The sequence below is a fragment of the Camellia sinensis genome, chromosome 7 (assembly GCF_055761805.1).
Source record: "Camellia sinensis isolate YWXY chromosome 7, ASM5576180v1, whole genome shotgun sequence".
Classification (NCBI taxonomy): domain Eukaryota; kingdom Viridiplantae; phylum Streptophyta; class Magnoliopsida; order Ericales; family Theaceae; genus Camellia; species Camellia sinensis.
The window spans coordinates 40,991,424-41,018,542 of record NC_138967.1 but is presented as its reverse complement, the minus strand read 5'-3'; positions in this window follow the sequence as shown (position 1 = coordinate 41,018,542).

Below are 27,119 nucleotides of genomic sequence, written 5' to 3'. Positions count from 1 at the left end.
GATGAATTAATGTTGATGAATTGTTGTGGTGTGTCGAAGACACATGGCTATTGTGTGAAATGAGAAAGTGTAATTATGCGTTGGAGACGCATGGGTATCTTGTGGAAGAACATGGTAAGGAGGAAATGAAAATGTGATGTTGAATATGGTTGTAGACATGTTTCTTTTTGTTGAATATAAAAGAATGCTATGAGTTAGTAATTGTTGCATCATATTCTCAATTGTTTTAAAGTCATTATTGCATATCATGACATGAGTTGGAAAAGCATTCATTTTGAGAAAGATTATTGTGAGAACTAATGGAAATGTGTATGGGGTAAATACGTTGGTAAGTCCGGATAGGGGTTGTAGATGAATTTGATAAGTTGGCCTGAGTGTCCAGGGTGAAAGACCCGAAAGTCGCGTGGATAGGTGTCGAGCCTTTCAGTTAATATCGGTAAAAATGACAGTTTGGCAGTACTCGTAGAGTCTACTTGCAGACACCAGCCTAGGAATTACCAGTATCGTATTTACCGCCCCTGTTGATTTAAATGTTGGAAGTTTGAAATTGATGAGATTGCTAAATATTATTGAGAACATGGTGAATTTAAAATTGTGCATTGAATATTATTGGGAACATGATGATTTTGAAATAGTGCATAAAGATAAAGGGTATGTTTGGTTTGCATTTGGGGGATGAGTTTTAGAAAAAAATTTCTAAAAGATTGTTTGGTTTGAGTTTTTCTCAAAAAAATTTCAAAATCACTTTCTCTCTCTTACACATCAATCAATCACTTTTTTTCTCTCCTCTCTCCTTCTCAATCACTTTTTCTCTCACACACATCGACTCAAATTCTCCCAAAATATCAAATCATCCCAAACTCACAAAAAAACAACTCTCTCAAAATATACAACCAAACTAACCAAAAAAATTTCTAAACTCTTTCCCTAAATTTTTTTTTCAAAAACAACTCTCCCAAAAACAAACCAAGCAAGCCCAAATTTTTTCCTTCATTATTGGCACTTGCATGGCATTACATATGTATTTTTTTTTAAACATTAATGGAATTGGCATAACTGTATATACTTTGTGAGGAATCTCCACTGGGCTTTATGCTCACCTCTATGAGATTTGGTGCAGGTAAGAAAGGTGGTGATTCCCGCCGAGTTGATGGCGTGGACGTGATTATGAAGAGTATTTTGCTCTTATATTTTTGTGTAAATTTTTGTAAAGCCAAAGGCTAATGTGTATGGGTCCGAGAGACCATTTTGTGTAACCGGGCGATTGCCTTGGAACTTGTAATCCTTTGAGGGCCTTATTCGTTTTGATTTGATGATTTACATGCTATAGATTCATGTACTAATTTATCAATGAATGTATAACTGCACTTGAGATTATTTTTGTTAAGCATTTGATTTTATGTAAAGGGTTATGGTTAATATCCTATTTTGGAATTGAGTTAATGTAATAGTTATGTGGGTAGTTCATGTCGAATTATTTCGGGGCATGACAACTTGGTATCAGAGCTACCGGGTTTGAATACTTGGGGCTCGCGGGGAGTGGTTGCTATACCACAATGGGTTTATTTCGCATGGCTAGGAAATGTGTTGTTTTTGTGATTATGTGATAGCATGCTTATGTGACTATGTGGGTATGTGATTAGACTTTTGGGGTGTTATTTGCGCCTATTAGATTCCTTGAGGTCTTATTAGAAGGGTACTTGATCAATACTCATTCTACTAAGAATTCTTGGTTTCTCCTGGGACGAATCTCATCACTAAAGAATAATTCGTATGTGTTTACGTGACTACATGCTTATGTGGAGTGAATTGAATAGTTTATGTGTTAGGATGTATATAATTGTATTAGTTTAACGTGGGCAAGTTGCAGGCACATTTGGAATTATGTGCTAAGTTATCCATTTTATTCCTTTATTAAGATGTCGAGAAGGGTTCAAAGTCGTGGTGGTAAGAGTGTGTGCCTCGGGGAGGCTGTTGCGTCATGTACTTGGTTGGTCTTGTTTTCGAATTTTATAGGATGTCTACACAGGGAACTGGAGGGTGGATGTGTAATAGGAGTGTCGGTAGGGGCATGGCGGTTCCCCTAGCGCCTGTCATTACAGCATCGGCTGTCGGCAAGGAAGTTGCACGCGAGGTTATGAGAGTAGCACAGGTTGCTCTAGCCTGCAATGAGGGGGACGACGGGCGTACCCTCAAGCCTACTAAGGAGTTCTTCGCTCCAAATCACCAGAGTTTTTGAGGAAGAGAAGACCGCTGGAGGCGGAGAGTTGGTTGGAACAGATTACCAAGACTCGTGACGTACTCAGAGTCGAGGACGAGGGGTTGAGGGTTTCTTTAGCGACCTTCTAATTGAAGGGGGCTGCGAATTATCGGTGGAAGTATGTGAAGGGTGCTGTAGGTGCCACTTGGGTTGTGTTTACCGAGGCCTTCTTGGCCAAGTATTTCCCTCTTTCCGCACGGGAAAGGTTGAGGGAACAGTTTGTTGAGTTGTGCCAGGTAGCTACTCCTTTGGCTCAGTTTGAGAGGAGGTTTGCTAGTTTGTCGAAATTCGTTCTAGAATTGCCGTCAATAGAGGAGCGTCGTTGTTATGAGTTTGAGAGGCGGTTGCATGATGATATCCGGGAGAAGGTGGTTGAATCTAGGTGGAATAATTATTTTGATTTAGTCGAGGCGGCGACCCACGGAGAGGTCGTGGTTAGCAGTGTTGGTCGAGTTAGAGAGGAGGCCACATCGGTAACTCCTACAGCTCATAAACACCCTAGACTTGGCTAGAGGTGGAGGCGAGCGCATGCTCACTCCCAGACTCGGCCCTTGTTTTCTTCGGGGGTTTCGAGCTCGTCCGTTGGGGGACCCAGTGAGGTTCAGGCTCCAAATCAGGTTCAGAGTTGGAAGTCCATTGTTTGTTTTGATTGTGGTCAGCGGGGCCATGCTCGATGTTTTTGCCCTTTACGTGTAGATCCTTCTGGTGTTTCAGAATCTTGTCGGACCTTGTTCCATTAGTCCAGTTGGGGACGTTATCGGTATCAGACTCGAAGAGACCAGGCTTCGAAAGCTTCGCGAGGGTCGACTTCTAAACCAGTGCGGTAGTATCACCCTTGAGAGGGACTTTTGTTTTAGAAATCTATGTTATAAGTTGTGAAACTTTTGTGATTGATCGATGTGTCGTAGGGTGCTAAGGTGCCGTAGTTATGTATTGTTATTTGTTACCCTCACTTGTGGGGCTTGTTAATGTAACTTAAATTTCCTTGTTAAGTATGTGTAATGAAATGTGTAAATGGAATTGTATATCCTAGTACTTTTGTATATCAACTGTTGAATTTTGTGATGGTCTTGCGATGGCCTTTGATTTTTGTTCAATCTAGAAATTGTTGATAGGGATTGAGAAGTCTGTGAGAAAATTTTGACAAATGTAGTAATAAGTTTGAGGAAGTATGAGACCTTAGAGCTTTGTGAAGAGTGGTGAAAGTGATGTAGGAATGTCTAAGAGGGTATAAGGTTTACACCTCGGGTAGTGAGAATGGTGTTGTGTGTGTGCTGCTTAGTGTTTTGAAATTTTTGATTTGTGAGTTCATTGGGGTCCTACCGACCATGAATAGGGTTAGTGCTGTGTCAAGGTTGATTGTGAGTTAATAAAGGTATGTATGGAAGGAGCTTGTAGTGTTCTTAAATTTTGATGGAGATTTGAGTGGGGGAAAAGGATTTCGTGGGTAGATACTTGAAGTATTACTAGAGCGATGAATGGTTGGTGTTTTTAGGAAACAAGTGTACGGTTGGTAAGAATTGTCTTAGGTGACCTACTCAGTCTTGTGTTGGGTATAAGAGTGTGTTGGCCATCTAGGCATGTGAATAAAATTCCTTTGGGGATGGTATATAGGTGTTTGGAGACTGGGAGCGAAAACTCTCGGGTGATTAGTTAAATGAAATGGTTTCAAGGTGGTCACTTTAGAACGGTTTAGATGTGGGTTGAAGGGTTGAGCTTTTGGAAAATTAGTACAATTTGCCTAGAAGGCGGCGTGCTGCCGTGGGTTGTGCCTAGGGCGTTGGGCCTTGCGTTTGTGCGTGGTTATCGTTGTACGCATCTTGGTGTAAGTTTTTGAAGTAAGTGAATCGAGGTAGAGTATTAGCTTATGGGCTGGGAATACTCATAGGCTTTTGGGTATTGTTGCTCATTTTCAGTAATGTTTGTGTGGGTATGGAACTCTCGGAGTTTGGAAAGTTATGTGTGTTGCATTGTTCCATTTAACATCGTGATTATTTCTAATTGTTGTTGTATTGGAAGATGTGGTAGTCTCCTTGTGAAAACACTATAAGTGTGATGGATGTGATTGGGTGATGGTGGGGACTCACCGGGTGTTGTTGAGAAGATAAACTGATATGTGATTGTTGGTTTTTGAAAACTTTCCTGGCATTTCCATTTCAATTAAAACCCTTGGGGTAAAAATTTTAAAGCTCATTTTGGGAAAAATAATTACCAAATAAATTGTTTTTACTCGAAGTTTACAACACGAAATCCTTCATTGGAAAACAGTACGAATTAAAAAAAGAAAAGAAAAGAGAGAGATATTTTTCTTTCAGGCTGACAAGAACAATCCTTATTTTAACTAGTTTATGTGATCATGTCGTTATTTTGTGTAAATAATAACTTGTGTGGTCAGAATAATGTTATTGACTGAACGGAATGGTATAATTGTTGTATTATGTTAATTAATATCGTGGAAAAGTTATGTTATGTTGTTGCGGTTGTGGCATCACCATGTGGGTGATGGGTGTTGTTGGTTAACAGCAGGGATCCGCCGGTTGTTACGGTGGAGCGGAAATTAAAATGAACGAGTTTTGGATTTTGCTTGAAAGGAAGAAAATGCATCTTTGACTGGTGACTGGTGTGAGTTTGAAACACTTTTGAGAAAATGTTTTGTTTATAAAGAAATGACTTTTTCACATAATTGAGAAAAAGATGAAAACCTTCTTTTGGAATTGAGTTGTTATTTATTGTACCTTTACGGTTGTAATGGTGCAACCATTTTGATTGTATTTCTAAATCTCGAGTTTTGTGCGTTCGGTTATGTGGATTTTCGGGCGTCATAAGAACTTATTAGGCCAGAGTCTTGTCTTGAGCCGAGTTTTGTTGTGACTTTTTCCTTAAATGAGGTAATCAAGGATCTTGTGGTAAAGATCTAGTTTCCATCTTGTTAGAGTGTTAAGCGTGGAGAGTGTTTGGGCTAATGGTTGTCGTGGTCGTTCGTTAGTCTTGTCTCATAGACCCAGTGAGTGGTGTGAATCGAGGGGAAGTCAGTGACCCTTTCCTTGTGTTCTTGACTAATTCGGTATACTTGGCGTTCCTAGAGTCGGGGTAGCATTCCAAGATTGGTTATGGCCAGCAATTAGTGTTGTGTTTCCTTAGTTGGTTGGGAGGTCTTCCATGGCACTGTCTAAGGCCTTGCATGGCCGACCTTGTAGGTCACCTATTTGTTGGGTCCGGAGTTTGTTGGGGAGGCAACCGAGAAAGTTGCTCTCACCCGAAAGAGGGTAGTACAGCCCAAAGCCGATAGAAAGTTATGCCGATAGGAGGAGGCAACCTCTGTTCTTTGAAGTGGGAGATCGTGTGTTCCTTAAGATCTCACCTAGTCAAGGTTTGATGAGGTTCGATAAGAATGATCAGTGGTCTCCGAGGTTCTTTGGGCCTTCGAGTTAGTGGGGAAGATCGAGGAAATGATGTACCCGTTAGCTTTACTGCGGGGTTCATTATGTGTTCCAAGACCATACTGTTAGTGAAGGTGTCGTGGAGACACCATGGGATTGAGGAAGTGACTTGGGAACGGGAAGCGGAGGTCCGCTCCAAGTATCTGGATTTGTTTGAGCACGCTTGGTTGCTTTGTTTTAATTGTAATGTTTCCTAGTGTTAAGGAAAGGAATGATGGATTGTTGATCGTATGTTGTTGTACGTATTGTAAATCTAAGCCAGAGATTATGAAAGAAAGATAATTGCTGTAAACGTTGTGTTCCGAAAGCTTGATATGAGGAACTATTATTTCGGAGAATGATGATAAAGGGCATGATATATGGTTACAGATAATTCATTTCATTGTAAGTTTGAGCAATTATGTCTTGACGAGTTGATGATGAGAAGAATGTTAAACGTTGATTGAAAATAAATGTTGTAATTTGATAATGTTGTTGAAATAACCATTGTTGCTAGAACACTTTTGCTTAGTGAGTTTGTCCAAATTTCGAGGACGAAATTTCCTATGATGGGGAGGTTGTGATGACTGGCTTTCTTTTTCCTTTTCTTCTCTTTCGCTTCATTCTCTTTTTTATTTATTTTCGTTGGATTGAAACGTACGGAATTGGTTTCTTGGTGCTTATTTCTTTCGGTGTTGTATTTCGATTGTTCCGGAGGGTGTGCGAGTGAGTCTGAAGTGCCGGGAGCGAAACAAAATTTTGGGTGGCTGGGCTTGGGCCGCACGTGCAGGGCTGGGCCGCTCGAGCGGTGAAGGCTGAGACCCAGGAATTTCCATTCTGTCTAGAGCGCACGAGCGGAGAAAATAGGCCGCACGAACGGTCAAGGTGGGAAGCTCGAGCGGTGGAGAAGGCCACACGAGCGGCCAAACGGGCAGTCCGAGCTCTGTTTTTATATAACATTTTGATCCGAATATATCTCTCATTATACTCATCTCCATCTCACTCTAAAACCTATATTTCTCTCCCTTCTCTCTAGAAAACACCTCAATCACCCAAAACTCTTTGATTCTTGAGATTCTTGGAGCAAGATCATCATCATCTCTCTCTGATTTTTGAAGATCCAAAGCTAGGGCCTCACTTGGGTGGTGGAGATCCGAAAATTTCTCTTATCTTTAAGGCTAGGGTTTCATCTCTTCTTCATCAAGGCTTTGAGGTAGGGATTTCTTGAGTTATATATACAAGTTTTGCTACATTGTTGTTGATTTAAAATGTTCTTAATGTTTTGTGTTGATTTTATTGGTTTTGATTCAAAATGTAGAGAGAGTTTTAAATGGGGGTTTATATCTAAATCTTCTACCATTTCTTGAGGGTTTCCCTCTACTAAACTCAAAGAAAATTACTAGATGGAGCTTCTTTTTTTTTTTTTAAATGATGAAAGTTTATCTCCTATGAAAACCCTAGAAATTGGGGCTTTTGAAAAATAATGAATGTGCCTTTGAAATTATATATTTTCTTGTATCAAGAGCATGTATGAGACTAAGTCTCACCAAATGTTTAACAAGATAGCAAAGTCATGATATATATATATATATATATATGTGTGTGTGTGTGTGTGTGTGTGTGTGTGTGTGTTGGAGACTAAGCCCTCTTTTAAAATTCATTGATAATTGTATGTTTATGTAAAGTGGTAAGATGGCAAGTTGTTGAGTGCCATAAGTGATGTGAAAATGCTTAATTGTAGTGTAATAGGAAAGTGAAATGAATGATGGCATGTTAGCCATATTGAAAGTTTGGTCATGATGAATTAATGTTGATGAATTGTTGTGGTGTGTCGAAGACACATGGCTATTGTGTGAAATGAGAAAGTGTAATTATGCGTTGGAGACGCATGAGTATCTTGTGGAAGAACATGGTAAGGAGGAAATGAAAATGTGATGTTGAATATGGTTGTAGACATGTTTCTTTTTGTTGAATATAAAAGAATGCTATGAGTTAGAAATTGTTGCATCATATTTTCAATTGTTTTAAAGTCATTATTGCATATCATGACATGAGTTGGAAAAGCATTCATTTTGAGAAAGATCATTGTAATGAGAACTAATGGAAATGTGTATGGGGTAAATACGCTGGTAAGTCTGGATAGAGGGTGTAGATGAATTTGATAAGTTGGCTTGAGTGTCCAGGGTGAAAGACCCAAAAGCGGCGCGGATAGGTGTTGAGCCTTCCGGTTAATACCGGTAAAAATGACAGTTTGGTAGTACTCGTAGAGTCTACTTGCAGACACCAGCCTAGGAATTACCAGTGTCGTATTTACCGCCCCTGTTAATTTAAATGTTAGAAGTTTGAAATTGTTGAGATTGCTAAATATTATTGAGAACATGGTGAATTTAAAATTGTGCATTGAATATTATTGGGAACGTGATGATTTTGAAATAGTGCATAAAGATAAAGTTTTTCCTTCATTATTGGCACTTGCATGGCATTACATATGCATTTTTTTTTTTAAACATTGATGGAATTGGCATAATTGTATATACTTTGTGAGGAATCTCTACTGGGCTTTATGCTCACCCCTATGGGATTTGGTGCAGGTAAGAAAGGTGGTGATTCCCGCTGAGTTGATGGCGTGGACGTGATTGTGAAGAGTATTTTGCTCTTATATTTTTGTGTAAATTTTTGTAAAGCCAAGGACTAATGTGTATAGGTCCGAGAGACCATTTTGTGTAACGGGGCGATTGCCTTGGAACTTGTAAGCCCTTGAGGGCCTTATTCGTTTTAATTTGATGATTTACATGCTATAGATTCATGTACTAATTTATCAATGAATGTATAGCTGCACTTGAGATTATTTTTGTTAAGCATTTGATTTTATGTAAAGGGTTATGGTTAATATCCTATTTTGGAATTGAGTTGATGTAATAGTTATGTGGGTAGTTCATGTCGAATTATTTCGGGGCGTGACATAACATTATAGCATCAATGGTTTTTTTTTTGGGCTATAATATTATAACATTAATAATATTATAACATTAATAACTGGAAATATAATTGTCAGTGAAATTGATCAATGCATTTCAAAAAATTGTTTAGACTTAAATGAGCTTTCAAATGAAAAAATATTATTTATGTGATTTATAAATATATATTTATTTATAATAAAATATTAATATTTTTTTTATTTTATTTAAAAGGGTACTATTATTTTGCTTTATTTTATTTTTATTATTTTTAATTTTTAACGTACTAGGTGCTTCTACATATTTTACTTTACATGTTTTTTTAATTTTTCTTAATACACGGTGGTTTTAATTATTTGAGCTGACACTATATATTAATATTTGAATCTTATAAATAGGTCAATTTCATCACTCTAAAAATGAGGGTATTTCTATCCATGTAAAAAGTGTCTAGTTTTTTAAAATCATTATATTTAGTTCTATTTATTTTACACTCTATACAAATGGAGGTAGTTAATATCATTAATTACTTTCTAAACATGTGCTCTTAGAACATAGGTTAACAACACCCTAAAAATAAATCCAAAAATAATCTTTTATATAATTTTTTTATTTCCTGTACAATTATTACTATACATGACCCATGAGTTCCATTTATAAAAAAAGACAAAACAGAGACAGTCGGGACCAATAATCCGAGATGAGAGTTGGTGGTAAGTTGCCAACACTTAATGTTGTCCAATAATCCACATAAATGTGATTGCTCTATTATACTGGTCAGGATTTATTATACTGACCCCCCTTCAGGTTTGTTGAAATTACATAGCGTTCCTCTGAAAGTTTTGAAATTACATGGACCTCCTGTGCCAGACTTTTTGACTTAACATTGTAAATGGAAATAATCATTTTACTAAATCACGTTTTAGTTCAAGTTGTAAGAATTTATTATTTATTAGGCTACCACAAATTATATTTTGTTTGGTTTGTAAAAAACAAGTTGAAAGTGAATTAAACAGATTAATTGATATGAGCTCAAAATCGATTTTGTAATTCGTAAAATTTTGGGTTATGCTCTATCGTAGTATATTTATTATTGGAAAAATAATCAATAAATCCTATTTTGCTCATAAGATTATTAACAAGTTATGATCTGATGAGGTTGTGGCAGAGATAGTGAGAGAGAGAGAGAGAGAGTGAGAGACTTGGCTAAAAATGAAAATTTATTTAAATTCCACTAATACTTTCCATGCTCTTATTTTCCTTTTAAAAAAAATAAAGGGCATATTTACATATAAGTCTTAATTTATGAATTTATACTTCATTAAGTCTTAACTAAGATTTTTTGGACCTTCAAGTCCCATTAAATTTTTAATAGTCGAAATTGTCATTCAAACAATGATTGTATAGCGATTCCGGTTTTGACCTGACCTATCTTGTACTCTGGACTCGGGCTTTATGATTTCAAGATGTTGTTCATGTATTTTCCCCTTTATTCTTGCTTGAGTTTGGCTTTTGAGTTGTCGTGGTTGTGTTTAGAACAGATTGATTGCTTGGTTTTCAAATCTTTGTTGCCTAGATTTTTGGTCTGCTGCTCGAGCGGGCTTTGCAAACCCTCAGTATTTTCTTTTGCAGACCTGCAAAATACTGGAAGAGTTATTCCACGCTCAAACGGCGTTTCTTACGCTCGAGTAGGTGGATGCTCAAACGGTCAATCTTGAGCTCGAACAGTGTATTGAGCTCAAACAGTGTGTTTCATCCGCAAAACTTTTGAAAGTGTGCATTCTATACTCGAGCGAAACAATGTGTTTGATACTCGAGCGCCACTTCTCACGCTCGAGCGGACTGTATGTATATCAATTAGTGAAGACAACTTTTTGGTTCACTTTTTCATTTCTCCCTCTCTAAAACTCTCCAGAACCATAGATCTTGAGTTTCTCTCCCTAAAACTAATTTTCTCTCTACTATTTCACCTAGATCCATTGAGTTTTTCACCCTAGTGCCTTTGAGAAAAAGGTAGAGCATGTTGTAGACTCTCTTTTCATCCAGACAAAAGTGGGTTTCAAAGTCGTTGGAGTTTCAACCTTACTTTGCTCATCTTCTCTTATTGAGGTAGGGACTTTTCTACACTTTCATATGGTTTTTAACTTTGTTATTGATAGTTATGTAACAATGGTGAGATTTGGAAGTGTTTTGAGTAAATCTAAGGTTTGGGTTGTAAAATCAAAAGAGGGGTTTCTAAGTGTATGTTGTGGGAATGGTTATCAGGTTAAATATAAGATGGTATGTTTACAATATAGTTGATTTTGGCCTTGGGTTGATATTTGGAAAAAATGGAGTTTGCCCTAAAATGATTCGAATATTTATCTTGTATAAATAAATGAAATTGGTGCTGTAACTATGAAATTGGAGGAATATTGAACTAGATGGTGGAGTTCGATATGTAGTACCTCACACCTTTGAAAAATTTGAATAAATTATCTGTCTTGAGATTGAATATCTGTTTAGAAATAACTGTATTGGGCTATCGGTAGAGGATAACTATGATTGTTGTAGAAATTACATGAGGATTAGGTGGATTAAAACTAATCTATTGTTGGTTGTCATTGAATATGACTATGTTTTAAATACATTGTATATGTATGATGGTTTCAGAGGAGAAAGAGGATGTACTCCATGTTTGGGAGGAGATAGGGGATGGACTCCATTGAAATTAAGTTGGCTGGAGTGTCCTGGGTAAAAGTCCCGAAACCGTACGTATACATGGGTGTCGATCACGCGGACGAAATTTTCGTAAAATGGTAGATTGAAGTGTTTGTGTGGTAATTGTGTTAATTAGATAACCATTGAGTTGTAGTCTCAGTTGGGTTGTTGGAGATAATGAAAAATTAAGGTGAAATGAATTAACTTGAAATGAATTGAAGGAAAATGGATGGAGATATAAAATTTGATACTTTATGACTATACAGAATATGAAAGTTTTACTACTGGCATTGTAAATGCACATCATGCTTATATCTTTGTTAAATCTCATATATTGTATTAGATCGTTCATACTGGGTTTTGGCTCACCCTATTTAGGAAAAATCATTTTCAAGTGTTGGTGACATACCTCCGCCAAAGCACTAGCTGAGAGGGACTTTTGGGGAGCAAGAATTTCTTTCTTTTGTTGTATTCTTTTTGTATAGCCAAATGCTTTAATTTGTATTGAGCTACAGGCTCACTTTTGTTGGAACTAAGTAATGACTTGGAAAGATGTAAGCCTATAGGACATATGGTTATCGGCATAGTTTTCAGTTCATTTATCATTACAATACATGCTGTAGATTCAGGATGAACAGTTTATGACTGTATAGCGCATGCGTTATCTTTTGTATACGAACTCTAATGAATGAAAGTGTATTATTTCAATTATCTTTCCGCTCATGGATTGAATTCATTGTATTATTTTGGGGGCGTTACAAATTGTCATCATTTATGATTATCTATAAAAGAACATGATAATTTGTCATTTATTTATATTTTTAAAACTTTAAAACATCAACTTTCAAATTAGAAGAAATGATTTTTTTTTTTTTTTTTTTTGTGTGTACAAAACTGAAAATTTTGTATTTATAAAGGATGATGATGATAGAACATTGATGTGCCAAACTAGAAACAAAAAAATAAAAAATAAAACTAAAAAACTTTAAAAATAAAAAAACTGATAATATTCTAAGTTTTAAAATTGAAAAAAACTAATGATGGTATCCGTTTTATTGGATGATTGAATCAAATCAATAAGTAGAAGGACAAAAACATTTAATCTCATGCTCTATTTTTTTCATTAGTTAGCGAAACAATTATCTGAAACATTACTATGCAAAATTGATAATGTTCTTAATTTTAAAAATTGATAAAAAAAAATTTGATAAAATTCTCAATTTACTAAATAGAATTTATTGGTTCAAAAAATCTTCAATGAAACATGAGTTGTCATAACATTTTTAAATACGACTTTTAAGTAATTAATTCAAAAAATAATAATAATACTATAAACACAGCGTCGAATTTTGCTTTTTATTTTTTAAACAGTAGGATCAGTATAAAAAATCAAAGTCCAAATATGAATTTATTGAACTATCAATTGATAAATTAAACAAAAAAAATTAAATATTGAACCACGGTTCAATTTTAGAAAGAAGAGAAAGTGCAAGGATTATTACAAAGATAGAACAAAGAAATAAAATAACAATCACTATGTTTGTTTCTATTTTTTATTTAAAACACTTTTTAAAAAATTATACTTTCTTATTTTTTGTATTTTTTTTTTGTTTTTACTGATTTTTCTAATATTTTAAACAACTTTTTTTAATTTTTATACACACCTAACATAAATATACTTAAAAAATATAATTTTGTGAATTTTTTTTTAAAAATGCACTAAATACCAAAAATAAATAAATACAAAAATTCAGTATATTTTTCGTATTTTTGTGTATTTATTAATTTTTTAAAATATTTTTTTACAAATATTTTTACTTTTTAGATCTATCTAAGTAAGGTGCATCTAAAAAAGTTAAAAAAAAATGCTTACAATTTAAAAAATATTCATTATAAACAAAAAAACACGAAAAATAAAAAACTCAATTTTCAGAAAATTGAATTCAGAAAATTGAAATTAAACAAACTGAAATTTATGTATATATAACAAATTTAAGAACCAATCACACAAAATATAAAAAATAAATGGAATAATCTGAATAATTTTTTTTATCTATTGCAAATTTTACTATTTAAGGTTATATGACTAAAATTCTTTTATATATGTATGATTAATTATATATGTCTAGACTTATTGCAAATAAACAGAGAGGAAGCGAGACCAAACTTCTACCAGCGGCCCGCATGTCTCACGTGAGTGAGATGTTATTTTTTTGGCCTGATGCTCCCTAAAGTCACAATCAACCCGAATGCCAAGTTTATTTATTGGCGGATTAAGGTGGATGAAATTATTAATAAGTTAAAGAAGAGATTATTAATGTGATGATTATTTTTGAATAAAAATAAAATAAAATTAATGTGATGATTATTAGTGAAGAGATTAAGTAAAAGTGTGTTTGTTTTTATCATAATGAGAGTAATAATTAGTGATGAGATTGTTAAAATATTTTTATGTAAATTTAAAAAAAATATATTTCTATATTAAAAAATTCTGAAACAAATATAATTTTTAATTTTTTTTTACAAAAATCATGTTGCACTTGGGGTAAAAAATAATAAAATAACACTTAATCCTCTCACTATTTTTTTAATCTCATTCTTTTTACAGCTTTGTTAATTCGGTTGTATTGGGGGATTGCCAATCCGACTAGACCAATAATTCACTCATAAATTTCCTCGACCAAACATTGCATATCTAATCTCACTATCAGTCTAATCCTATCACTCATAAGGGATAACAAACATAGCCCAAAAGTATTTATTGTCCTCAACAATCTGATATCATTGTAGTAGTAACTGACCGCATGCACAATAATTTATTTTTAAAGTAAAAAATTAATTGTAAGTGTTAATATTTTATGTGTAAAAAATTTTCATAATTAAAAATCAAATATAAACAGGTTTGATAATGATTGATGAAATTTTTTGTCATTGTGCATGATCCTAGATAAAAGACTCATACAAATAATTTCTTTCAAAGTTTAAAAAAAATAAAATGAGTATATTCTCAACCTGAAATGAAATCCTCATTTGTGTTAATTAAATTTATCAAAAATCATGAATTCCACGTCTATCAAAATATTTTTAAAAAATAAAAAAATAAAAACATAAAATTTTATAATATACAAAGTAATATGGTTATTAATCAAAAAGATCTTTACTATTGCTTATGTTTTTGGTTATGTTTAAAGTGTATGTTGTTATTTTTCAATATCAATGTTTTTCATATTGTCAAAAAAGAAAAAAAGAAAGTGGTGCGACAGGTCTTTAATTATGCATGCTTCAAGTGGTGTTTGATTATGATCTATTAAAATATTTTTATATGACAATACTTAAAGTATTTTATCCCACAGAAAAGTATTTAAGGTGAGTTGACTCAAATGTAAGATTTATCGTTGTAACGCCCCAAAAAATGTATATAGTAAATCCAACTCATAAACAGAAGAATAATACAAATAAGATACATTCACTCATCAGAGTTTAGAGTTCGTTTACAGAAATTAAGAGAATAGAAATAAAACATATAGTCAGGTGCCCTATAGGCTTACATCTTTCCAAGTCATTTCTTAGTTACAACAAAATGAGCATAGCTCAATACAGTTAAAGCCATTTGGCTATACAAAAGATTACACAAAATAAAGAAGCTCCTGCTTCCCAAAAGTTCCTCCAAGCTATTGCCTTGGCGGAAGTATGTCACCAACACCTAAAAATGATTTTCCCAAATAGGGTAAGCCAAAACCCAGTAGAAATAATCTAACACAACATATGGGATTTAACAAAGATATAAGTACAATGTACATATATAATGTCTATGACAAAATATTTTGAACAACCTAACTGAGACTACAACTCAGTAGTTATCTAATCAACACATTAACCACGCAAACACTTCAAATTTTTCATTTTATGGAAAATTCGTCCGCGGGATCGGCACCCATGTATACACACAATTTCGGGACTTTCACCCTAGACACTCCAGCCAACTTAATTTCAATGGAGTCCATCCCCTATTTCCTCCCAAACAATAGAGTACATCCATTTTCTTCTCCTACACAATAGAGTACATCCCTTTTCTCCTCCCAAACATCATGCATATACAATGTATTTAAAACATAGTCATATTCAATGACAATAACCAATATATTAGTTTTGATTCACCTAATCCTTATGCAATTTCTGCAACAATCATAGTTATTCTCCACCGATAGCCCAATACAGTTATTTCTAAGCAAATATTCAATCTCAAGACAGATAATTTATTCAAAATTTCCAAAGGTAAGAGGTATTACATACTCAACTCCACCATCTATTTCAATACTCGTCCAATTTCATGTTTACAACACCAATTTCATTTATTTATACAAAATAAATATTATAATCATTTTAGGGCAAACTCTCATTTTTTTCCAAATATCAATCCCAAGTACCGAAATCAACAATTTTGACACAATACAACCTCATTTTTCAAACTCCATAACCATTTATTTTTCATTCACCAAAAACCCCTATTTTATTTCGTACCCAAATCCTAGGTTTGTTTAAACTACTCTCAAATTCCACCATTGTTACACAATGACAAATAACTAAGTTAAAGATTATATGAAAGTGTAGAAAATCCCTACCCCAAAGTTTAGAAGACCAAAGCAACAAAGGAGAAACCCCAAAGACGTTGAAACCAACTTCTACTCAGATCAAAACAAAGCTCTTGAGGTGCTTTACCTTTTTCTCAAAGGCACTAGGGTGAAGATCTCAATGGATCTAGGTGTAATAGTAGAGAGAAGATGAGTTTAAGAGAGAGAAACTCAAGATCTAGGTTTTTGGAAAGTTTCAGAAAGAGAGAGAGGAATGAAAAAGTGATGGAAAAAGTCATCTTTACGGACTGTTATACACGCAGTCCGCTCGCGCATGAAAAGTGACGCTTGAGCGTCAGATACAATGTTCCGCTCGAGCGTGGAATACACACTTCCAAAAGTTTTGTAAACAAAGGACATCGCTCTAGCGCAAGATTGGATGCTTGAGCGTCCACTTGCTCGAGCATAGGAAACATTGCTTGAGCGTAGAATACACTCATCCAGTATTTGCAAGTCTGCAAAAATACTAAGAGTTTGCAAAGCCCGCTCGAGTGTAAGAATTGTCGCTCGAGTGGAGTAGCAAAATTACAAAGCCTGCTCGAGCACAAGAATGGCCGCTCGAGCGAGGAGCAAAAATTTGGGCAACAAAGGTGTGGAAAAACAAGCAACTAACCTGTTCCAAACACACAACTACAACCCAAAAGCCAATTTCAAAGAGATACATGGGAAGAAAGAGGAAAACAACAATATGAAAGCATTAATCCCGAGTTCGGAATACCATAAGAGTTGGGTCAAAATCGGGATCGCTATAACCTCCCCTCCTTAAAGAATTTTATCCCTGAATTACAAATCACAATTCAAAACCATGTTTTAAACAAATTTCCACAATGATTACAAATCAATTTTCAACACCATGACCCATTCACCGGTCATTCAACCCCATCACATGATGAACAAGTCTCAATATACATCTCAACATATAATTCCCGTAGTTTTAACTGATTTCAATGTATATTCCATATTTCCAAAACATATTCAATGTTTATGATAAATTCGCATTTCCAAACTTAAACAACATATACAATGTTCATATTAAGCCTGTGTTTCCAAAACATATTCAACATATACAATGCTTTTACATTTCATTAACATAATCAAAACCTCAACATATGTTCAAACACCAACAAATAAGTTCGGATATTTCTCTCAGATTTTCGATTCACGCTCCCAAGTTGCTTCCTCAACCTTGTGATGTTTTCACAATACTTTAACCAAGGGGATTGTCTTGCCTCGCAAGACTTGGTCCTGTGTATCCAATACTCTTGCCCGTGTCTCTTCACACGTGTGATGGATCCGACTCATATTCCGAAACATGCTAATATGAAACACATCATGAACCCTAGAAAGCTGTGGCGGTAACGCCAAGCAGTAAGCTGCCTCCTCGATCCGCTCAAGGATCTCAAAAGGCCCAATATACCAAGGGGACAACTTTCCACTCTTCCCAAATCTCATCAAACCCTATCTAGGTGATATTTTCAAAAAGACATGATCTCTTATCTCAAAAGACAAGGGTCTCCTCCTACGGTCGACATAACTTGTCTAACGACTCTAAGCCGTAATCAACTTCTTACGGATAAGTACCACTTTCTCTGTCGTTTCCTGAACCAACTCCAGACCCAGTAAAGGTGCATCACCCACCTTGGCCTAACACACCGGAGATCTACATGGACGGCTATATAAGGCTTCAAATGGTGCCATACCAATACTCAATTGGAAACTATTATTATAGGCAAACTCCACTAAGGACAAATGTCTCTCTTATGACCCCTTAAAATCAAGGACACATCCTTGAAGCATATCGTAAGTTCATGGGCTCTAAGCAAGAACTCACACTTCCCAAGCATGGCGTATAGTTCATGGGCTCTAAGCAATTCAATCACCACTCGTAAGTGTTTCTCGTGCTCCTCCTTAGAGGGTAAGTAAATCAAAATGTCGTCCACAAAGACAACCACAAAACGATCTAGGAACTCACGGAAGATCCAGTTCATCAAATCCATAAATACAACTGGAGCATTGGTTAGCCCAAAAGGCATCACTAAAAACTCGTAATGGCCATACCTCGTACGGAATGCCGTCTTCGGGATATCCTCTTCCCTTACCCTAACTGGTGATAACCCGATCTTAGGTCTAGCTTAGACAAGCAACAAGACCCCTTCAACTAATCAAACAGATCTATACGAGGCATTAGGTACTTGTTTTTAACAGTTACCCGGTTCAACTTCCGGTAATCAATACAAAGTCGCAATGTTTCATTTTTCTTTTTAATAAAGAGAGCCGGTGCTCCCCAAGGTGAAGTACTAGGGTGAATAAAACCTCTATCCAACAATTCCTAGAGTTGAATCTTCAACTCACTCAACTCAGCAGGTGCAAACCGATATGGTGTCATAGAAATCGGTGCTGTGCCAGGTACTAAATCAATAGAGAACTCGATCTCTCGATGAGGTGGTCAACTAGTAAGATCCTCAAGAAAGACATCTGGGTATTTGCAAACTACCCTTGGAAACTCCACTCGGGCGTCATTACACTCACCACTTAAGAAGCCAGCAAGAAGGCCAACAAGTTCACTCCACCTACGCGGATCATATACCGACGATAAAACTATCCACCCAGTCCTCCAAAAAATAAAAACAATCACTGCTTAGGGTACATACAGTAATCCTCTGACAGTAGCAATCTATAATAGCCCGGTATAATGATAACCAGTCCATACCCAAAATAACATCAAAACTAGGCATATCAAGCAATACGAATGCAAAAGATAATTAGCGACCGACAACCTCGATATCACGACCTCGACACCCCTGCTTTAAAATGACTTCACTACCAATAAGTGACTCTACACAAATAGGAGCTGCTAATTGTGCCAACTCCAACCCCAAAACTGATGCAAATGCCGACAATATAAAAGAATGGGATGCACCCGTATCAATCAACACATTAGCAACTGAATTGCAAAACAAAAACGTACCTCTCACTACAGATGGCACTGGTACAAGATTTGGTGCGGTAATAGCATACACGCACCCCGTAAGTCTTTGTTCAACTTGTTCACCCCTTGGAGCATAAGCCTGATGCACTGACTGAGTCGAAGAGGCTCCCTTATTTGCCCTCGAGGCTTGTGTTGACTGTGCTAGTTGGTGACTCTGTGTCTACCTTAAACTAGACACACCAGATGTGTCATCCAACTGTGGGCAAAATATCTTCATGTGTCCTGCTTGCCCACACTGATAACAAGTGAGCGGCTGGCCTCTCCCCTGACTCTGGCTCTGAGAACGAGCTGAAGACGATGCTACTCGCTGCTCTCCTCCTCTCTGTGGGCAAGCTGGAGACTTGTGGTCCAATTGACCAAATTTGAAGCAAGTAAAATCTCCTTGACCACCCGTTCCAAAACTTGAACTCGGTACAGGAAAAGTGGACCTCGATTGAGCTCCTTGGGATGACTGAGGGTTAGAACCCCTCTATCTCTTACTGTCCCCCTGACTGTCTTGACTCCTCCTAGAGCCCCTCATTCTCTCCCTTTTTCCTTGCATGATGGTGTCAAGATGGGTCGTCGCCTCCACAGGGCGCCGATAATCTCTAATCATGGATCTGGCCACTCTAAACATAAGCCCGGCTCTCAATCGCTTCTCAAACTCTAAGCAACAACGTTCTTCAATTGCCACAAGTTTCGGTGCAAACCTCGACAAGCTAGTGAACGTGGCCTCAAACTCAGCCACTGGTGTGTTCAATTACACCAACTTAAAGAACTGGTCTCTCAACTTCTCCCTAACAGTGGGAAGCAAAAACTTGTCCTGGAAGGCATCGACAAAAGCCTCTCAAGTCTCTCTAATGCACCCTTGCACATACTTCCACCATTGACCCGCGTCTCCCTTCAGCTGGAAAGACGCCAAGGTCACTCTCAAAGCCCCGTCTTTGATGCCGAGCATCTCAAACGTCTTCTCCATCTACTCTAGTAACTCATCCACTTTCAGTGGCTACTTGGGATCACCCAAAAGCTCATCCGGATTTGACCGGAAAAACTCCCTCTTTAGAAAAGATGGCCCTGCCTTAGTGACTTGGGCCTGGACTTGATTCTCAGCCTTGAGAATGTCCATAGATTCTCGCAAAGCTTCGGCCATTTCCCGGGCTAAGGCGCCCATGGCCTGTTGACCAACCGGTTCAGCCACATTGGTCTGGCTGACCCCTTCTTCCTGTGCCGAAATATTATCTAGGAAAGGAATCTCATGCCTTCTAGGCCTACCATGCCTACCACCACATCTACGTCTACGTCCTGACATCCTAATAAAGGTAACGGAAGGTATTAGCACATTTACAAATGTGCCAAAGCTAACTCACTCACGTCCTAATGTGATAGACAACAGTAAATCATTTCATATAAGCATGTAATCATATAAACATATACGAATTTCCTTCCTAGATAATGACCATCCCGCGGCATTGCTAGAGTTCCAATTAGAAGTAGTAGTGATCAAGTGCGCTTCTAATGGGACTTCCAGAAACTCGTAGACCCAATCAACATCTTAGGAACTAAATCCCATACCCATATAATCATATAAGCATGTTATCACATGAGCATACAATACATACTAACGTCTCAATCAAACGAGACAAACCTATTGTGGTACTAACCAATTCCTACGTACCTAAAGTATTCAAACACGGTACGCTCTGATACCAAGTTGTAACGCCTCCAAAAATGTATATAAAAAATCCAACTCATAAGTGGAAAAATAATAAAAATAAGATACATTTATTCATCAGAGTTTAGAGTTCATTTATAGAAGTTAAGAGAATAGAAATAAAACATATAGTCAGGTGCCCTATAGGTTTACATCTTTCAAAGTCATTTCTTGGTTACAACAAAATGAGCCTAGCTCAATACAGTTAGAGCCCTTTGGTTATACAAAAGATTACACAAAAGAAAGAAGCTCTTGCTTCCCAAAAGTTCCTCCAAGTTATTGACTTGATGGAGACATGTCACCAACACCTGAAAATGGTTTTCCCAAATAGGGTGAACCAAAGTCTAGTAGGAATAATCTAACGCAATATATGAGATTTAACAAAGATACAAGTACAATGTGCATATACAATGCCTATGACAAAATATTTACATTTTATATAATCATAAGTACCAAGTTCAGATCTTATTCATTTTTCCTTCGGATCATTTCAATTCATGAGCCAATTTCATTATCTTTCAACAACCCAACTGAGACTACAACTCAGTGGTTATCTAATCAACACATTAACCACACAAACACTTCAAATCTACCATTTTACAAAAATTTCATCCGCGGGATCGGCACCCATGTATACACACAATGTCGGGACTTTCACCCTGGCCACTTTGGCCAACTTAATTTCAATAGAGTCCATCATCTATCTCATTCCAAATAATGGAGTACATCTCATTTCTTCTCTCACACAATAGAGTACATCCCCTTTCTCCTTCCAAACATCATACATACACAATGTATTTAAAACATAGTCATATTCAATGACAGTCAACAACAGATTAGTTTTGATTCACCTAATCCTCATGTAATTTCTACAACAATCATAACTATTCTCCACCGATAGCCCAATACGGTTATTTGTAAACAGATATTCAATCTCAAGACAGATGATTTATTCAAAATTTCCAAAGGTGAGAGGTATTACATACTCAACTCCACTATATATTTCAATACTCATCCAATTTCATGTTTACAACACCAATTTTAGTTATTTATGCAAAATAAATATTATAATCATTTTAAGGCAAACTCCTCTTTTTTTCAAATATCAATCCTAAGTACCAAAATCAACATTTTTGACACAATACAACCTCATTTTTCAAACTCCATAACCATTTATTTTTCATTCACCAAAAACCCCTCTTTTATTTCACACCCAAACCCTAGGTTTGTTTAAACTACTCTAAAATCCCACCATTGTTACACAACGACAAATAACTAAGTTAAAGATTATATGAAAGTGTAGAAAATCCCTACCTCGAAGTTTAGAAGACCAAAGCAACAAAGGAGAAACCCCAAAGACGTCGAAACCAACTTATACTCAGATCAAAACAGAGCTCATGAGGTGCTCTATCTTTTTCTCAAAAGCACTAGGGTGAAGATCTCAATGGATCTAGGTGAAATAGTATAGAGAATATGAGTTTTAGAGAGAGAAACTCAAGATCTAGGTTTTTGGAAAGTTTCAGAGAGAAAGAGAGAGAAGAATGAAAAAGTGATGGAAAAAGTCATCTTCACGGACTGTTATACATGCAGTCTGCTCGAGCGTGAAAAGTATAGCGATCCCAATTTTCCCCCGTCATTTGTTGTATTCTGGACTTGAGTTCCATGATTGTTAGTTGTTGTTTCTGTCTTATTTCCATCCTTTATTCCTTGTATTTGAGTTTTGGGATGTGCTAGGTAAGTTTGGAACAGGTTGGTTATGAGTTAAAACAAATGGTTACTGCCTAGGTTTTTGCTTCTTCGCTCGAGCGAGCCTTGGAAGTTTGCTTCTTCGCTCGAGCGAGGGTTCCTGCGCTCGAGCAAGCTTTGTGTGGTGTTTCTCTTAGCTCGAGCGAGCACTTTCGCGCTCGAGCATGCGTCTGCGTCTAGATCAGACTTGAAGGTTGGTATTCTTCGCTCGAGTGAGCTTTCTTGCGCTCGAGCGAGCCCCTGTTTTTTGTGTTCCTTTGCTCGAGGGAGAAGTCTTGCGCTCGAGCATGCATTTGCGTGAGTTGCAGACCTGAAGCTTCGCATTATTCGCTCGAGCAACGCTTCTTGCGCTCAAGCGAGATCCTTTTTTGTCTGGTCGCTCGAGCGACCACTCCTTCGCTCAAGCGAGCCTCGTGTATATCAGTTCGCAGCAACGGATTTTCACATCACTTTTTCATCCCCTTTTCATTCCAAACCCTAAATCTGGCTGCCTCTCTCTCTTTACACACACTCTCTCTACAAATACGCCATGTTCTAGAGGTTTTCTACCCTAGTCCCTTTGTAAGAAAGTTAGAGCTTCGCTTGGGCTATCTATTGATCTAAAAAAGTTGGATTTTGGAGCATTTGTCAAGTTTCTCTTTCTTCTCCCTTGAGTTTCTCCATTTGAGGTAGCGATAAACTACTCATTTTTATGAGCTTTAACATAAATGTTAGTCATTTTGTATAAATGGTGTGAATTGGAAATTTTGGGAAGTTAGGGTTGAGATTTGAAATGTTTGAAAGAGGGGTTTTCTACTTTTGGGCTCCATTGTGTATGTGAGGTCTTGAAAAGGGGTTATGTGTATATAATTGGTGAAATTGGGCCTTGGGTGAAATAATTAAGAAAGGGGGATTAATGCCCTAATTTAAATTGAATAAATCATTTGTATCATTAACGAAATAAATTATGAAAATATGAAATTGATTTGGAAATCATGAAATTGGATGGAATTGGGATTAATTGGTGTAGTTGGATTGATGAATCACTCACCTATGGAAAATGTGATAAATTATCTGTTTGATAAATTTACTTATCTGTTTAGAGGTAACTATTTAGGTTATCGGTGGAGGATAGCCATGATTGTTGTAGACACTGCATGATGATTAGGTAAATTGGAACTAATCAATTGGACGATGTCATTGAATGTGACGGTTGGATATAAACATTGAATATGTGGTTTATTTGGTCATTGTATATGACGACGTGTTAAATACATTGCATATGTATCTTTGTGTGGGAGGAGATAAGGGATGTACTCCATTGTGTGGGAGGAGATAGGGGATGGACTCCAATGACAATTAAGTTGGCTGGAGTGTCCAGGGTGAAAGTCTCGAAATCTTATTTATTTGTGAGTGCCGGTTCCTTCGGACGTAGTTCCGTAAAATGGCAAGATAATGGTAGTGATGAATGATGTTTGCTATTGAAGTGTTGTTATATGAGTTGTAGTCTCATTTTAGACTGTTTGGCTAATATTGACTATGTCAATGAATTGATTGGATAAACAAATGAGAATGGATTGAGATACGGATGTAAATGTTAATTGATTATGGAAAGGATATACGTAGTTTACTTGTGTTAAATATTTATCGGATGCTAATGTTTTAGTTATTTCTCATATAATGTTTAGCATATCTCTACTGGGCTTTGGCACACCCTGCTTGGGACACCATTTTTCGGGAATAGGAAACATGCCGCCTCCAAGGTCTTAGCTTGGGAGGTCTTAGAGTTGAAAACTCTCTTTTGTTATTTTGTTTTGATATTAAATGTAAATTCAAGTTGAGGGCTTTATACGTAAAGAGTTAGAACTCTTCTTTTGTTGCAACCTAGTGTTCACTTGGAAAGTTGTAAGCCCGTAGGGCATCTATTTTGTTGATTAACATGTACCGCCCTTTGTATATAACACTCTGATGAATGGAATACAACTTTGCTATCATGTTTATGTGTCTTTCGAATGAAAGTTTAATGTTATATTTTGAGGGCGTTACAACTTGGTATCAGAGCGTACCGGGTTTGAATACTTTGGGTACGTGGGGAGTGGTTAGTACCACAATGGGTTTGTCTCGCTTGTCAGAGACTTAAGTGTAATGTTATGTGCTTATATGATAATATGTTTATGTGTCTAAATGGCTATGAGATTTAATTTCTAGGATGTTGATCGGGTCCATGGGTTTCTGGGAGTCCTGTTGGAAAGACACTTGATCACTGCTATTTCTAACTGGAACTCTAGCAACGCCACGGGACGATCATTCTCAGGAAATGAAATTCGTATGTGTTTATATGGCTATGTGCTTATGTGGAGTGAATTACTGTTGTCCATTGTATTAGGACGCGAGTGGAATAGCTTCGGCACATTTGTGAATGTGCTAATGTCTTTGTTACCTTTATTAGGATGTCATGACGAGGTCGTGGTGGTAGGCGTGGTAGGCCTAGAAGGCAGGAGATGCCTATACCGGATGAGATTTCGGCACAGGAGAAGGGAGTTGGTAAGGCCAATGTGGCCGAGCCAGTAGGTCAGCAGGCCATGGGCACCTTAGCCCGTGAAATGACAGGAGCATTGAGGGAATCTATGGACATTCTCAGGGCTGAGAATCAAGTCTAGGCGCAAGTAGCTGAGGCAGGGCCATCATCTCTGAAGAGAGTTTTTTCGATCGAATTTGGATGAGTTTTTGGGGGATCCTAAAGAGCCATAGAAGGGTGATGAGTGGCTTGAACAGATGATGATGATGTTTGAAATGCTTGGCATCGAAGACGGGGGTTTGCGAGTGACCTTGGCGTCCTTCCAGCTAAAGGGAGACGCGGGTCAGTGGTGAAAGCATGTGCGGGGGCGCATTAGAGGGACTTGGGGAGCCTTTGTTGAAGCTTTCCAGGGCAAGTATTTGTTGGCTACAGTAAGGGAGAAGTTGAGGGATCAGTTTTCTTAGCTTAAGCAGTTGAATACACCTGTGGTGGAGTTCGAGGCCGCTTTTACTAGCTTGTCTAGGTTTGCATCGGAGTTGGTGGCGACTGAGGAGCGTAGGTGCTTGGAGTTCGAGAAGAAGTTGAGGATTGGACTCATGTTTTGAGTTATCGGGTCCATGATTAGGGATTATGGACGCCTTGTGGAGGTTGCAACCCATCTTGAGACCATCATGCACGTAGAGGAGAAGAGGATGAGGAGCTCCAGGAGGAGTCAGGATGGCTAGGGAGACGGTAAGAGGTAGAGGGGTTCTAACCCCTAGCAGTCCTAGGGAGTGCATTCGAGGTCTACCTTTCCAGTACCGAGTTCAGGTTTTGGGAGAGGCGGTTAGGGAGACATTACTCGTTTCAAATGTGGTTAGTTGGGCCACAAGTCTCCAGCTTGCCTACAGAGGGGAGGATGGCAGCGAACAGCATCATCTTCGGCTCGTTCTCAAGGCTAGAGTCAGGGCAGAGGCCAGCCACTCACTAGTTATTAGTGTGGGTAGGCGGGGTACCTGAAGAGGTTTTGCGCACAGTTCGATGGCACACCCGGTGCGTATGGTTTGAGACAGACGTAGAGTCACCAGACAGCACAGCCAGTTCAAGCCTTGATGGCCAATAAGGGAGCCTCTTCGGCTTAGTTTGTGCATCAGTCTTATGCTCCGAGAGATGAGCAGGTGGGTCAGAGACCTACGGAGCACGTGTAAGCTGTTACAGCGCCATATCTTGTACCGACTCCATCTGTTATGAGAGGTACCTTTTTGGTTTACAACTCGGTTGCTAATGTGTTAATTGATACGGGTGCATCCCACTCTTTTATATCTTCTGCATTTGCATCTGTTTTGGGATTGGAGTTGGCGCAGTTAGCATTTCCTATTTGTATGGTATCACCTATTGGGGGTGAGTTGATTTTGAAATAGGGGTGTCGGGGCTGTGATATAGAGGTCGCCAATCATCTGCTTCTATTTTATTTTGTAGTGATGGATATGTCTGGGTTTGATGTGATTTTGGGTATGGACTGGTTATCGTCATACCGGGCTGTTATAGATTGCTACCGTCAGAGGGTTACTGTATGTACATTAAGCGGTGACTGTTTTCATTTCTTGGCAGATCGGGTTGGTAAAGTTTTACCACCAGTGTATGATCCGCGAGGGCAGAGTGAGCTTAGTTGTCTTATCGCTAGCGTATGAGTAGTGAGTGTGATGAGACCGGGACTAAGTTGCCAAGAGTGGTTTGTGAGTACTCGGATGTTTTTTTCGAGGATCTTGTTAGTTTACCACCTCATCAAGAGATTGAGCTCTCTATTGACTTAGTGCCTGGCACGACACCGATTTCCATGGCACTGTACCATTTTGCCCCAACCGAGTTGAGTGAGTTGAAGGATCAGCTCCAGGAACTGTTAGATAAGGGTTTTATTCGCCCTAGTACTTCACCTTGGGGAGCACCGACCCTCTTTGCTAAAAAGAAAGATAGGGCTTTGAGACTTTGCTTTGATTACAGAAAGTTGAACCGGGTTACGATTAAGAATAAGTACCCCATGCCTCGTATAGACGATCTGTTTGACCAGTTGAAAGGATCCCGTTATTTCTCTAAGAAAGACTTGAGATCGGGTTACCATTAGTTGAGAGTCAGGGGGGGATATCCCGAAGACGACATTCCGTACGCGGTACGGCCATTATGAGTTTCTGGTGATGCCTTTTGGGCTCACTAATGCACCGACTGTGTTTATGAACTTAATGAACCGGATCTT